Below are 15,380 nucleotides of genomic sequence, written 5' to 3'. Positions count from 1 at the left end.
CCCAGGAAAGAAAACCTCAGAGGTAATTCGCTGGAATAATGCAGCATTTCTCTGCTGCTTGCACAGTCTTGGCTCACCAGGAAAATGGGCCCACACAATATGAGTATTTTCCTATATGACACTGCTAAAATATAAACTGTCCACCTACCTGAAGGGTTAAGCTAATTCATCATTTAATGCAGAGACCAGAGTTTAAAAGTGTACACCAAATTATATCTCTGATTTCCCACAAAGAATAACCCCATTCAATATGCAGTATCCCATCACTGGAAGTAAGGGGTCGAGCCACCCCTGAAAAACAGCTCCATATCAATACTTTGATATTTTTAGATTTTTAGATGTCTACAGAACCACTCATTTCCAGCACAATCATGACAGTGCCACAGAAGAGAGCACACTGGCAAAGAAAGTTCAAAACTGCACCTTAATAATTACATATAAAGTTTGAAAAAGTTTCCTTTCTCATCTGGAAAGTGCTCCAACATCAAAATATCTGTATTTACAATAACATTTTTCACAAAAATGTGTCTAAAGTTACACGGTTTCATCCTAATTCGGAGCCCGTCCTCCCACCGAAGAGTTTTAAAGTTCCTTTATAGTGATTTCATTAGCTCACATGTAAGCTCCTTCACTCTGACTCTTACTCAACATGAACTGTTGGAGATTTGACCTTTGGGCTATCAAATGACCTCCCTCTGCATAAACCATCCATCTATGGTCAGGAGGGGTGGTGGGTGGGGAACCCCTGCAAGAGAGCCAGCGGAGTAAAATATCAAAGCTGCTATCTCTGAGCTGAGATGAGCACAGCAGTGGAAACTCCATGATGTCAGAGGCATGCAGAGCATTCATTTCCATCTCCAGATTGGTTTAGACACATTAAGGATGGGAGACTGTGGCTGATGAAAGGTGATGTTCACATGTGCTCCAGGAACAACACTGAGCCCCCGCCACCCGTGCACACCGCGCAGGCTCTGGGCTAGCCCCGGGTAAACTGATGCCACGGTGACACGATGACAAAGTTCAGCTGCAACTACTGTAAATGTCAGCATGAACAGCGCCAAAGTGGAGGGTTTGTTTTATCTGCATGTGTCTGTGTATATATATATACATTAATCACATGGCTGCGTGTAAGTCTATGTGCAGTGCCCGACCTTGTATTGGTGATTGTGTCGTTGCGTGTGTTACATTTCAAACAGAAAGTCACATAGGCACATAAGAAACTAATGTTGATGCAGAACTGCACACATAGTGTTTTACTGCAAGTGGTCATGTTAGGCCATGAGCCTGCACGTGACTGTGTTTGTGTGTGTGTGTGTGTAGTATGATAGTGATAATAGTAGACAGTGTCACACTAGGCCTCATTTTAACCAGTTATCTCTTGTTATCTTCCCTCTAAGTCCTCTGTTATATGATTAATTAAGCACTGCTGCTCACAAAGCATCTGCTGACATGCACACACAATCACAGTCACACACTAATGCCTGCAGACGTGTCTCTAATTTACTTGTTCAAAATAGATTCTTAAGGTTTGGTTATGCTTGAAACAAAGTCGATCCAACAACACTGCATCCAAACAGCCCTAACAATACATTAAACAATATTATTGGCAGACACATCACAGATATTTTAGTATACATCAGTATGGGCGTATGTTGTCCAATATGTGCAAATATGACACCCCTCCCTTTTATTAAGGACTATAATGAAAGTTCATTGTGGAAACTAAAAATTGTGTCATTGTGTTCGTTATTTGTTTAAAGTTATTTATAACATAAATCACTTAAATATTTGGTGAAGTTTACGGTTTTAGTGCACAGATGTCGTTTTAGACAGTAAATAGTTTAGCTTACTGAAACAGCTTGTCTGGGCCTCACACTGAGACAGAGGACTGAGAGTGGAAAGAATGGGTGGACGTTAAGATACAATAAAAACTAAGAAACAGTGGGGATGTGATGGGGGCAAGGGAAAGCAAAAGAGGATGAAGAAGGAACTCTTCTGTCGCTAAAAAAGCATGACAGGAAAAAAACAATGAAGGGTTGACAAACTGTACCAAAGCAAGACAACAGTGATAAATGGGGAAGATGAGGAAGAAAACAAAGAAGACAATGAGCAAAGGTGAAGGGCAAGCCTCTTCTCCATCAAGCTGAAAATGTCTCACCTGATGTTCATCAGATCCTTTCCCCAGAGCCTTTAAAACACATACATCACTAGCTAGCATCCATTTACTATAACCAAGGGATATTTAAATATACAAATTGCCGTCTCTCAGTGTGAGCGTGTGTGTTTTGCTTTGCACAAGCTGATCTAAACAAAGCTTCATCTTTGCATCTTTCCCAGACACAGATATATCTTTATTTCCATGTTGTTCAAGCAGTTTCAGATGATGAGTTGCAATCAGCAGCAAAGCCAGATGAAATTCTCTTTAAAAGCTCAGCTCTTCCGGCAAGTTACTCCTCACAAGTCTCTTCTTCCCTCTACTCACAAAAGCAACCTCAGTTACGTAACTGGGTATACGAGATAATTAGTGACTGAATAATTAAGGCGTACGCCTGTGACAGAATGAGTGTTTGATGAAGTGTGAGCATGTGTGTATATGTGAGTATGAGCGATGGAGGACTTTTGGAACAACTCCATTGTATGACTCTGCCTCTCCGCTGTGGCACAGTGCCTGAAGCTTCTCTCAAATCCAAAACACCAACAGGCGCTGGGAACGGGGGCTTAGAAAACGGCAATGAGAGGAGAGAGCCATCTTTTCCTCTCTTCTTAGCCAGAACTAACAGTTACTTAAAACCACCCACCTCTCTCTCTTCATATTACCATTTATGCCCTGTTACCTTCCATGATTGGATTCACACAATACAAGAGTCAAGCATTTGCAGCGCATTTTTTTTTAATACTGGAGACCTGAGTGCTTTTAGACTTAGCTCTCAGCTCAAACAAAGACACCACACTTATGGTTCTCTCTGTTCTTAGTGTGGATGTCTAGAGATCAAGAACAATGGATAGAGCACGAAGATGAATGGTGGGCATCTGTCAGACAAAGTGGGCAAGATGAGAGCAACAGGGGTGACTGAGAGAGAGAGAGAGAGAGAGAGAGTCCAAATGATGCAATTTGATCTACCCTTGCTGTGTAAGTGAGGAGCTAGTGGGGGCACACACAGGCATAAAAACACACACACACACACACACACACACACACAATCATGTTTCCACCACTTTTGGGGACATTACACAGACTCTGATTCACACAGACTCAGACGGGCTCTGATCACAGAACTAGTGCACAGGTATCCCGGCCAGGCAATGAAGACGAAGGCGTGTTCCACCCCGATACCTGCTATCTCACTCAGCTTCAATAATCAATGTGTGTCGTCTGAGCCCCGCAGTGGAAAAATCCATATCATCACAGCCTTTGTCACGTCATACTACTTACATGAGTTACAGTGAAGTAGAGAAGCTCATCAGCGGCTGTTTGTTTGCACAGTTGTGTTAACAGCTGTGTCTGTCAACAGTTATCCTCTCTCACTCCCCTTGATACTCGTTATAGCCACGCTGAGTCAGATGCAGAGATACCAATATTTATTTTTCCATCAGGCCATTCTAGCAAGAAAGTATGCACTTGCGTGTGTGTCTTTTGTGCTTCTTGTTCTCTTTGACTGGCAGTGTTATAATCTGTCAGTCCTTCAGTGGCAGCAGAGAGGAAGGTCATCATTCAGCAGAAAACTGTGAGTGTATAAATGTGTGTGCAATCAAGTTGACAGGAATCACAGAAGGACTAATAAACTATGTGTAGATGAAGTTAGTTTGCTCCGCTCAAATAACATCACAAAGAGACAGTGTGAAGCTAGAAGATGACATATAGAGACATCACTATCACTGTCAGATACTTTCTTGTGACTGCATGCAATGAGATTTCACTGCAGACTGCATCAGCAGGAAAACACAGCACATTGTAACAGTACAGATTAGGCAAAGTCAGGGAGATAAAGTGCTCGAGATAAGACTACAGGTACAGAGACAAGCTGGCAAAGATTATTCATTTCATTACAGTTGGCAAATGACAGATGTTAAAATGACATTTTAAAGACTGAAAAAAACTTTAGGTTTCAGCCTTTTCTTCTAAATTTGCGCATGTGAGGTAAAATTTAAATGAGGCCTGGAAAAATCTCAGTATCCCAGTGAGTGTAATGTTGGTGGATAGTCTGACACATGCTGCGAACAAGAACACAAATACACAAATGAACATGCATGCACAGACACACACACACACACGCACTGTTGTGTAAAGGAGAAAAAGAAGTTAACAGCAGTAAAGGCATTTTCAATTAGCCACCTACCAAGACCACGTCTGTGACAAAATTAAATGGCTGAAACAGCACAGGTATTGTGAAGTTTTAGAAACACACACACTCACTTTGAGGACTCCTTTCCCTGGGCTCTCTCACACACACACACGTTTGTACAGCTATACTTGTGAGGACCCTGAGTGACATAATGCACTCCCCAGCACCTTACCTAACCTTTACCATCAGAACTAAATGCCAAATCTCCACCCTTGAACCTAATATAAACGTAACTCTAACCTCACCTAAAACCAGGTCTTCAAAACCAAGCGCTCAAACAACCCTTTGAAGGTTTGTCCCAAAGTGAAGACTAGTCAAAATGTCCTCACTTTCCAAAAACATCCACACTCCCAAGGTCTAAAGCTTAAAATGGTTCTCACTACACACAAACTTGCACACACAGACTGCAAAATTGACTGGTTAATTTTCTGCCCTGGTTGGCAGGCGAGTTTGTCAGCTCAAGGTGCCTGCGTCTATATGTAAATGGCTCTATTGCCTGTCCTTGGTGTGATTATGCAGTATGGATCAGGTTTTACAGATGAGAGCTGGCCCAGCGTGGGAGCTTTATGGCTGACAAAGCATACTGATACCTGCATGAGGAAATAGCATGTCTCTCTGCAGTGTCATTCTGTCATAGTCAAATCTGATTCAGAGTTATGAATCAGGCATGCTAATAGAAGGCAGTTGGCAGTTGGCAAGTAAGCGCCACAAAGAAGGCGAGCCATTTACTCAAATCCAAATTTCAAAATATCCTGTCAGACATGGGTCATGCAGCGGTCATATGTGCTATATATCGAAAACCACATTCTGACAGGGAGGCCAGTCAGTTTCTTCTTCTTAGACAACAACTATCGTTAGCATTTAAACACTTCCTAGCTAACATTACAATTACTTTACATTACAACAGTTACTGCCTCTTTCATACCCAATCATGATACTGTCACATGTCATATGTCAAAAAGTGCAAAACTTAATTTGGTGAATGACCTTATATTGTCCATTAACATCTGTGCCAGCTAGATCAATAGCCAAATCTGCAGTTTGTCTCTGTATTAAAATGGGTATCAAATAACATTAAAAAACACCACATAAAAGACTCGTTTATCATAATGACTGATTCTATGCACAAGGCGGGACTAGCAGTTCAGAATACGACGGTCGAGTTGCATCAGTCCTTTCCAAATTGTCGACTTTCTGGCCGTGCTTTCCAACAGGTGCTTTAAAAGAGTTACTGTGGTTTGTACTGACATGATAATGTGGTTTGTAGTCTGCTTTTGGGCCACCAGTGTATAGCTGACAGCAGTGAAGTTGCTAATGAAGAGTGAGTCAGCCTCTGAGACAGGCTGGTGGATGAAGATGGTGATTAATGCTGCATGCTTCATCCCCTCCTCTGGTCTGCTGCTACATGCAATATGCTGTTGCCTCACTGCTACTCTCCATCGCTCACTGACAGACACACACACTTTGATTCATCCAGTCTTCCAGCTGCTTGTCTGATACATCACAAGTAACCTGACATTTTTTTTTTCAGCAAATTTGTTTCATCTGCCAAACCTTTGCATGGTAACGGAAAGTCGTGCTGCAAGCATCTGCCGCTCTAGAGACCGAGAACCGGACCAGCATGGACATGATATACACACACCAAAACACACACGATAGTCTGTTCTCACTGAATCATGACCACTTCCTGTTTAGCAGGAACTGGGTGTTCTTCGTCCATGAGAAAAGAAACAAACAAGACGTGGAGGAGGTGAGGAGGACATGAGGAGAAGTCAGACTGTGTGTGAGAGACACAGAAGTTATGTAACTGGTATGTCCTAACAAACTCCATTCGAACACCACCCAAACTCCATTTTTTGGAAATAAATAAATGAATAAATGACCTTTCACTGGTGCTTCCTGCAACTGCTCAAGTCAGACCAACAATGTGATGTCACTCTCTCAGCCAAGAGGAAGTACGTATATGGTCATGGGAGCAGGAACCGCAAGAGGAGGTGTCTCTGGAGTAATATCTGAGTTGCTCGGAGGCTACCTGCAGTGTGAGGAGGTGCTGCTGAAACTCTCAACAGCTCTTTTTTCCCCAGGCTGCAGGGGATGGAGAGGGAGGTATGAATGACATTCAATTTGGTGAAAACGAGAGAGCGAGGGATGTGAATGGCTGGGGCTATGAAAGGGGATACAAGTGGAGGAATTGAGTGGGTGGGGTAAAGAGTGAAAGGGAAGAGAAGCGGAAGAAGGGCAGGCTGAGATAGATCAGTGTGAAATGGAGTAATTGGCAAGTGCGACGATAAAGAGGAGAGAAGTGGAAGCTGGAAATGAGCGGGTGGTATGACGTATTTCTCTCTTCTCTCTCCTGCTTTCTCTATTAGGCATCTCTGCTGCAGCGCCGACTCCAACTGCATACTTGATGAGAGAGCCAGCACGGGTCCCGAGTGTCAGCACACACATACACGCATACACGCGCACGCACACACGCACACTCTCTGTTTGATAAGGCAGTGCCAGGCTAAGCGCTGAGTCTGGCACCAGTCCTGAACCTACTGCCACCACTGCCTGACTCTCTCTCGCACACATATGTGCCAACACACAAAGAGGCAGTAGGTTAGAAGAGAGGTTCTGCTGTTTTCAGCACTCTTTCACAGTTATGAAGTTCATTTGTTATGTTTATTTAAGATGTACCAAAAACAGGAAACCCAACATACAAAATGAATATATGAGCACATATTTGGCTAACTTAACAGAAAAAATGCAGCAACAGATATACTTCAACCGTGCATGAGCATATATATATATATATATATATATATATATATATATATATATATATATATATATATATATATATATATATATATATACACACACATATATAGCATGTAGCAGACCTGCTGCAGAGAACAGCATTCATTTATATTGTATGTTGGTGAAAACTTCTGTGAGTGTATTCTAACATTGTCCATTGTCAGAATAGCTGCATGAAAACAATATTCTAAAAATGCTCAAGTTTACACTTGGTGTGCAAGCTGTAGACGCTTATGTGTCAGTTTGCTAACTTATTTTAATCATTGCATTGGCAATGTATGATTAATATCGAAATGTAGTGGCTAAGATGTAAGCTACCTACCTTTCAGGAAGTGCTGGATGCTGATGTACAGTTTATCTTAAATTATCAGCCTACAGCCATGCTAGTAGCTCTGTGAGGTTGTACTTGATGTTGCACAGTAACATCATCATATCCACAATGACAATGCTAACATAGCACTGTTGGTGCGATGTTTATCATGGTCAACCAACTTTAGCATGTTAGCATGCACTGAACTGTAATTTCTGTGTATTTGTGCTTATCTCATCCAATGGCAACATTATTTACATACTGTAGGAATGAGGTCCCATTCTTTATCCTGCTTGCTGCACTCTGATTGGTCAGTATCTCTAACTGAAAGGAAACAATCATCACAATACAAGACCTGTGAGAAGTAGCCAACAATGTGTATTAGGAGCATATAGTAAACACAAAAATACTCCAATCACTTAGAAGATGATGTCTCCCAGAGAGGCTGAAGTTACAGGCTGCTGAGTACCATTAGCCATCATCCTTTTACTCATCATTTCCTAACAGGGGCGACATGTCCTGCAGAGCTTCCCCCCTCTCATTTTAAGTCCTTATAGTCACACAACTGGAACACCAAATCATTTGGGAACATTTGCAAAAGCTCTCTCCCCATCAATCTCATTCCCTGCACCCCTCACCAACACTGCGCCATTGCAGGGAAATGTATTAGGAACAAGATTAAGACCTTTAAAAAAAATGGTCGTAATGGGTAGAGTGGGAGGCAGATACTGTGATGGGGCAGTTCTCAGAAAGATAGAAGAATATAATGCCCGGCAAGGGTAAAGTCTGCTGCCAAAAAGTAGTTACATCATCGCAGGTCAGCGAGGCAAAGTGTAATCATGATAGAGATGAGATGATGAGGGGATGAGAGAGGGAATAGGAAAAAGAGGGAGGAGAGGACGGTAAGACCAGATGTAAGCTCCTGAAGATGAAAATGAGCTAGAGGGGCAGCAGGGGCTACATGTTTACAAAAACATGCCTTATGAGGGGGTAAGGGGAATAATTTACACACACAAGAAAGAAGATGAAACAAAAGTAAGTAAATGCTAGACATATACCCACAAAATCTGCACTTACACACAAACAACAGATCAGCTGGGGCAAAAAAAAATAAAGTTTGTTATGTCAAGGACCAATTGCTCAGACACACAAGAACACCAGGCTTCTCAGTAGAGCAGCAGGGCATCTTTTTCTGCCCCTCCATCCCATCCCCTCTACTTGCACCCTTGCTCCCTACACCTCTCTCTAATGTATGTTATGTAACCTGTGCTACAGACTCCGGAGGGGATGTTTGCTGCCAGGGATGAAAAGCAAAATGACTGTATGCTAAAAGTAAAGATAGAGAGACAGACACATGTAGACAGACACAGAAACAGATCAGAACACAGAGCATGCACAGGGAGAAGAAAGAGATAGAGATGTTAGTTATGAGAGCAGTTGCTATGACTGGTGAGGAGCCTCTTAAAAAGAAAAAAAAGGAGGCAGCAGAAGAGTAAAATGGAGAAAGTTTAAGGAAAAGAAATGTTGTGCAGTGAGCAGGAATGGGAGACATGCAAAACAACATAATACAGAGGAGTGGGCTGTCTAGATGGGACGAGGGAAAGGAATAGAGAAAAGAGGAAAACAAAGAAAAGATTTTTTTTAAATAAAAGGATGACATGGTGGATCTGTCAGTGTTTTATAAGGCAGCTTTACAGTATAAAAACCCAAGAGACTCTCATCACCAAACAGTCAAGGACTGAACATTCATCAGCTTTCACACAGCTTCATAAGCAGTATACTGTGACAGAGAACACATTTATCATCCAAGCATAATGCACAGGACAGGAGGCAAATGGGACTTGGACTCTTTCAACTAAGAGCTATGTCTTGTTAGAGGGACTGTGAGACACATTGGCTGGGACACACAGCCTGCAGAAAGAGAGTGTGACAGCATGCATTGTAACACAGCACTCTCAGCCCGGTTTGAGTTTATGTGTAATGGGTGACATAGTTTAAATATGTGTATTCTGTGTAAGTGTTTCTGTCTGATTGCATGATTGAGTGAGTGAGTGTGTATGTGTGTGCTTGCATGTGTGTGTCAGATTTAATCTGCATGGGAACATGAGGTCTGGAAAGACTCCCACCAGTGGGATTTGTGAAAATCTATCTTTTCTCCTAATCTCCCTTCCTTCCTGTCTTTCTTTTTACTGTTTTTCTCCTTTTCATGAACTCAGCAACAGTTAAATTGACCATCTACTACACCTCTCCCTCCAACAAGTGATTGTCCAATCATAGCTTAGCAACTGTAACTGTAGGCACTACAGGCCTGTCAAGCTTTAGATTTATACACATGTTGAAGCCTTATAATCATACTGTTAAATTCATACATTGTACATAAAACATCTGGAAGGTCAGAACTTGTTTTTTCTTGTATTTCCAAAATGAAAAACACAGCAGCAAACATGTGAGGAGTGGATTAAGTAGTGCATTTATCCACAAGCAGTTACATCTCTAACATAATCTGGAAACATTAGCAGTGTAGTAGTGTCAAACAAGCTATTTACCAAAGTAAATGCAAACAAGCAAATAATTTACCAAGTATTCTGTGGGTTTACAGGTATTGTCTTACCTTACCTTAAAACAAACAAGTATGTAAGCTAACTAGTCAAATCGCATTGGCCCCAATAGAAAATTTGTTTTTAAACGAGTCAGCTGCAAAAAAAAACAAAAAACAAAAAAAACACAACAAAAAAACATCAGATTGAGCCAATTCAAAATGTTAACGCCTCCTTTATTTGCTTGCTATCTACGGTGGCTACAAACCTGCTTTTGTATACCTCTGAATGAAATTAACTACCTACTGTTGTTTCAGAAATTACCACTAATTTAGAGTTATAAATCTGCCACCATTATCACTGTAAACCGCACAAGTACCATGCCAATAGGGAAAGCTTAACCGTCATAGCAAAAATAGGCTAAGGCGCTAAACTAAAGCTTAGCAAACAGAATGTCAGTGCTTTATAAAATCCTTCAACTCCCAGTGGTATCAACACAATGCACTAGCAGCATACAGCATATGACATGGCTGCAGTCCACAGCGACTCTCCTCATGAAGCTCACACAGAGACAAGAACACCACCTTTTTATTACAGCCCAACAGAAAAATTAATGCATAACAATGTGTTCTTAAATAAATATTGTCTTAGGGAGTAGGTAGCCATGGCAACAGGCAGAGGAACTGACTTTACGATGGTGGCTTGGGTTTGTGTCTCTCAGACTCCATGATTTAATATGGTAGGGATGAGAGAGATTGTCTTCATTAAGTGTGTTGCATTTAACAGAAGACTGGCCTCAAACCCCATGGGTTTGGTGCTCTCTGTCTCAGTTGATGAACTAAAACTGTCTTACCCTCTTCTTCTCTGTTCTTGCCCTTTCATTCATTTGTGTGTGTGTGTGTTAAGGGATGGCAGGGGGTATTGCAAGATCCTTTTTTTTTTCAGGTGAAGTGAACAGAGCATGGAAGACCATCTGCTGTCTTATTCCCTGTTCAGGCTAATATAGGCCATGCATACACAAAGTTATTTGTTATGCTCTATCGGCGCTAGTTAATCCTAACACAACTGGACAATATAATCCTTCATCTAAACATGAGACTCCTCTTCAAATTACCTTTTGCACTCACCATGGCATCATTATCCTTCAGCCCTATTCTCCGCAAGCTCAGCCAGAGCAAAGCACGTAACTTTAAAGGGCCGTCAGTAGAGAGCACAGCAGCCAAGCGGTAATGACTGTGCTGAAATTCTTATTCAAGCTTCTGCTCGCAGTTGCTTTTGTGACACAACTCCAAATGCAGCAGGAACAAGCAATAAATGCTTAATGGTCAGAAAACTCAATGTAATTTGATCATGACAAGCAGTGGAGCCTGTGGGCATCATTCTCTGACCCCTTCGATGATTATGTTCCACTATAACAGGGAAAGTCAATACTTTTAGCTCCAGTTAACTTTTGTTTATGTGCTGTCCCCCTCTCTCTGACATTATAAGGGGAGCCATAAAAAAATCTTCGATTTGAAATTGTGTAATTTTACATAACAGAGAAGTGTGACTAATGATCCATGATTAACTTATTTGATTTGATGATTTCCCATTCAACACATTTAAAAAGCTTTTTTTGTCCGACCTTACAAGTAAAGTTATATGGCTTACAATCATAGAGGATAAAGAATGCTGGAAAATATTCATATTTACAAAGCTGGAACCAGTGAATTTTTGATATTGTTGCTCATTAATGACTTAAAAGATAATTTAATCATTAAAGATGCTGCATAGAAATTTTCTGTCAGTCGCTTAATGTGTTAATGAACTATTCAGTTCAGCTCTAACATCACAATCAGGATTGTGGTATAGTATATTTTTCAAGAATCAGTTGAAAAACTGTCTATAGATAAACTTGCCAGGTAAGAACTTGAATATTTTAAAACAAACACCAAAAACAAAATTTTATGTTTACTGCTAAAAAAAAAAAATAATTGGATGGTAAACTCAGACTGCAAGCCTGGTAACACGGAGAGCAGAGGAGATTCAGCACAGTCAAAGTGCAGTGATGAAACTGAAGGGACAGGTGGCCTTCAGTGAGCAAGATTCCACACTGAGTGGTTTCCACCATTAATCAATTCAATCTCTCTCACACACATCCCACATTTCACCCTCCCTGTACTATTTAACTTATCTCACTGAACGCCCTCATTTGCTTTCTGGTCAGTTCATCTAAGCACCAGTACCCACAGTAATACACACAGCCAAGACAGGAAAGGGACACTGAGAGCAAACGTCCTCGAGAAAAGCATCAGAGGGATCTCCACTATATTAGTTTCATTACTACTGAATTCTTATCCAGCATGGCATGGGTCCCAGGTCAGTGCATAGCTGCATTAACACTGTCCTTTTATTGCACTACTAAGAACTCAATCAGCACATTATGATTCCTGCAAAATTATGAAGCTGGCTCATTCTAAGTCCATTCATTTTTTAGTGGTTAAAAAAAAAAATAAAAAACAATCATTAAGGCTAAATGCCACTTCCAGCTACCTCCAATTATGCTTGCAAAAAAGTCTTATCTAGAATTTCTGTTTAAGCTTTGCCATCTCTGACAAGAATTCATGGTGAAATTAATCATATTCATTATATATTTTTGACAGGTATGCATCAGCACTGATGTTATACCTGACAGGAATTTGCAATCTCAGACTGTTCTGCACACAGCATAGCCTTGACATACATGCAGAATTCAAGGATCAGATGCAGATCTCACATTTGCTGACCCTCCACATCACTGTGCAAAGGAAGAGTTGGCAGAGATGGAAACTAATCTAACAAGCCTCAGAGAGAAACAAAAGAGTACATGGTGGAAAAAAAAATCCTCAAATGGACAACAACAGAGAACAAAATAATCAAGAACACCATTCTAGTGCTGGTGAGAAAACACTCCAACACTGCACAGCAACACCACAATTATTCAGCAAACAACCACCTGAAGAGTCGCCAAAAATACAATATGGAGACCTGTGAAGCCCACAGAAATTCTGTCTGGAAATTCTCTGCTGTTACTCCACACAAACACCGGAGAAAAAGTAACCTTAGCTCTGTGAGACACACAGAAAATACACAAGCAGTAAGATTATTGAAAACCGTTTTCCCTAAAAATTGTCAGAGGAAACTGTAATTTTAATTCCAAGCGGATAAAAGTGTCATTCTGATTTTATCCAGAAACTGACATCTTTTGTATATGCATGTATGTATCTGTGTGTGTCTTTCAGACAAGGGAGAGACAAATGAAGAGTTACATAAGAATATCACGACCAAGCAGAAATAACTCTGTTATGCATGCCATATCAGAAATGAGAGATAGAGATGAGATGCACAGGCAGCCAGAAAATAAAGCTAAGATTGAAGACCGGCACTAAGTTGGGCCACAAACAGAGTGATGAGATAGACAGGGAATTAGGAACAGACGAACAGAGAGGCAGCGAGTAAATCTGTCAGTTACGAAGGCACTAACAGAGACAGACCAAAATGTTAGTAGTTAGATACGTCAGTGCATATTTAAGCACATAACTAGAGGGGTAGAGCGACAATCAGACAGTTCCAGACACAGGCTAGGAGAGAGACAGACAAGCTGACATGAAGATGCAGAGGTGGAGGTGCAGGTCTGTTAGTCTGCGCCTGCAGCATTACAAGCAGTATTATGTAAGAGTGCTGGAGACTGCCGACCACAAAGCCAGCACTCTCCCAAAAATCCTATTGGACACAGACACACACCAAAAAAAAAAAAAAAAAATGGTGTATTTAACGACTTAGCTGCAGTAATGGCTTTACAGGAGAGGATGACGAGGGGATTTGGAGACATATGTGGGAGATACAGGTTCTTATGAAAGATAACAGGCTGATGCTGGAGAAGGAAGGCGAAGGAGGCCAAGGTGGTGTTGTCAAACAGCTACACTGAATGTGGTATTTGAAACATAGCTGTGTATACGTCCAACATTACATACAGTTGTAATTCTGAGGAGTTTGACTATGCAGTGGGCTTCACACAGGGAAAACAACAAAATTCAGTTTGCTCAAAAGTGGCAGTAGGTACACTAAATATATCTGATAAATAGCATCAGACAAACATAGTAGAAGATATTTGGAGTTGAGGGGAGCTGCAGAGTTGGGTGAAAGTTCCTTGAGGTGCTGTTACTACAAGAAATGCCTTTCACATATATAAAGTCATTTGTTGTTTATATAAACATTGTGATTATGACAACTTTAAAGAGGCCATGCTGTGCTCTTTGGGTTTTATTCTTTTCTATGAGCCTGAAAATGACAATGATCTGGACTACAGCAGTTGCACATGCTCCAGTATCGCAGAGCACATATAATTATAAGCCCTCATTATTCATGTGTTTCTGACGGTGTATTGAAAGCACTGGTAAACTCTTCAGTAGACTCTAAACATCCCACTACAATTTCTATTCAGTTAGAGACACTGGGGCTGCTGCTGTACATCATTCACTCACAGATACCAAAATAAACCGAACAGTACCACACCTTGACGTGTATAATTCTGCATTACCACAGCAGGCTTGCAGCAGCGGTACGTCACTGCAGAGATCTAAATACATCAGGACATCAATGACGCACACACAGTGCCATTACCTTGCTAACAGGGCTTTCCCAGCCCAGAGCTATGTGATGATGGTTAATGGCACCACTGAGACCAGCTCTCTTCTTTCACAAATCTTTAACTGATAGTACCTCTACAGTTTTAGCAAACAGGCATGTGTGTGATGTTCTGGTGTGGTAATTCGTGCGCCTTTAAAATGTCCAACTTCCAAATGGTCTAACTGTAACACAGTAAGTGATGCTGACACTGCAGCGGCTGTTTGGTACCTCGCCTGGAGAACACACTTCAAATCTGCTGTATCCAGCTGAGACTGGGAGCTTTTGTTGTTATAGGCACGTGCACCTATGACAGTATTTGAGTATGGCTGAGCAAATAGATCCATATGAGTGCTCAAAACTTCATCCAAGTGTCCAATCTTCAGTTACCACGTTTGTAGCAGGGTTGCGTGTGCTTCAGTGTCCCTGCATCATGCACATCTGTATCATTCATTTAACAGTTAGTCAGTCAGCTCTTTATGACCACAGTGAAATTGGGTAATTCTCTCAAAGCTTCAACAGTCTTTACACAGAGTCCTAGCCATCATTTTATCATCTTAAATGTAGATTTTTTCTTTTTCGTTCTTTTAAAGACAGAGCATGTCCCTGGAATGACAGACTTTTATGTACAAGGTCACAGAGAAGGGACTTTTTGTGCTGCGACATAACAGCAACTGTCACAGCAAGGGGAGTTTGTCTCTTGGTATTCATGACAAAAGAGCATTGCGACTCTGAATATACTTT

The 15,380-nt window shown here is 41.2% G+C and overlaps 1 protein-coding gene across 1 annotated transcript in view; it reads right to left on the bottom strand.

Annotated features, from left to right (window-relative positions):
* The window catches only part of ece2a (endothelin converting enzyme 2a), a 64,571-nt gene that overhangs the window by 36,295 nt on the left and 12,896 nt on the right, over nt 1-15,380 (bottom strand). The window lies entirely within an intron of this gene.

The sequence above is a fragment of the Scatophagus argus genome, chromosome 13 (genome assembly GCF_020382885.2).
Source record: "Scatophagus argus isolate fScaArg1 chromosome 13, fScaArg1.pri, whole genome shotgun sequence".
Taxonomy (NCBI): Eukaryota; Metazoa; Chordata; class Actinopteri; family Scatophagidae; genus Scatophagus; species Scatophagus argus.
Note: the sequence above shows the minus strand (reverse complement) of the source record. Positions and strands in the feature narration are given on the sequence as shown.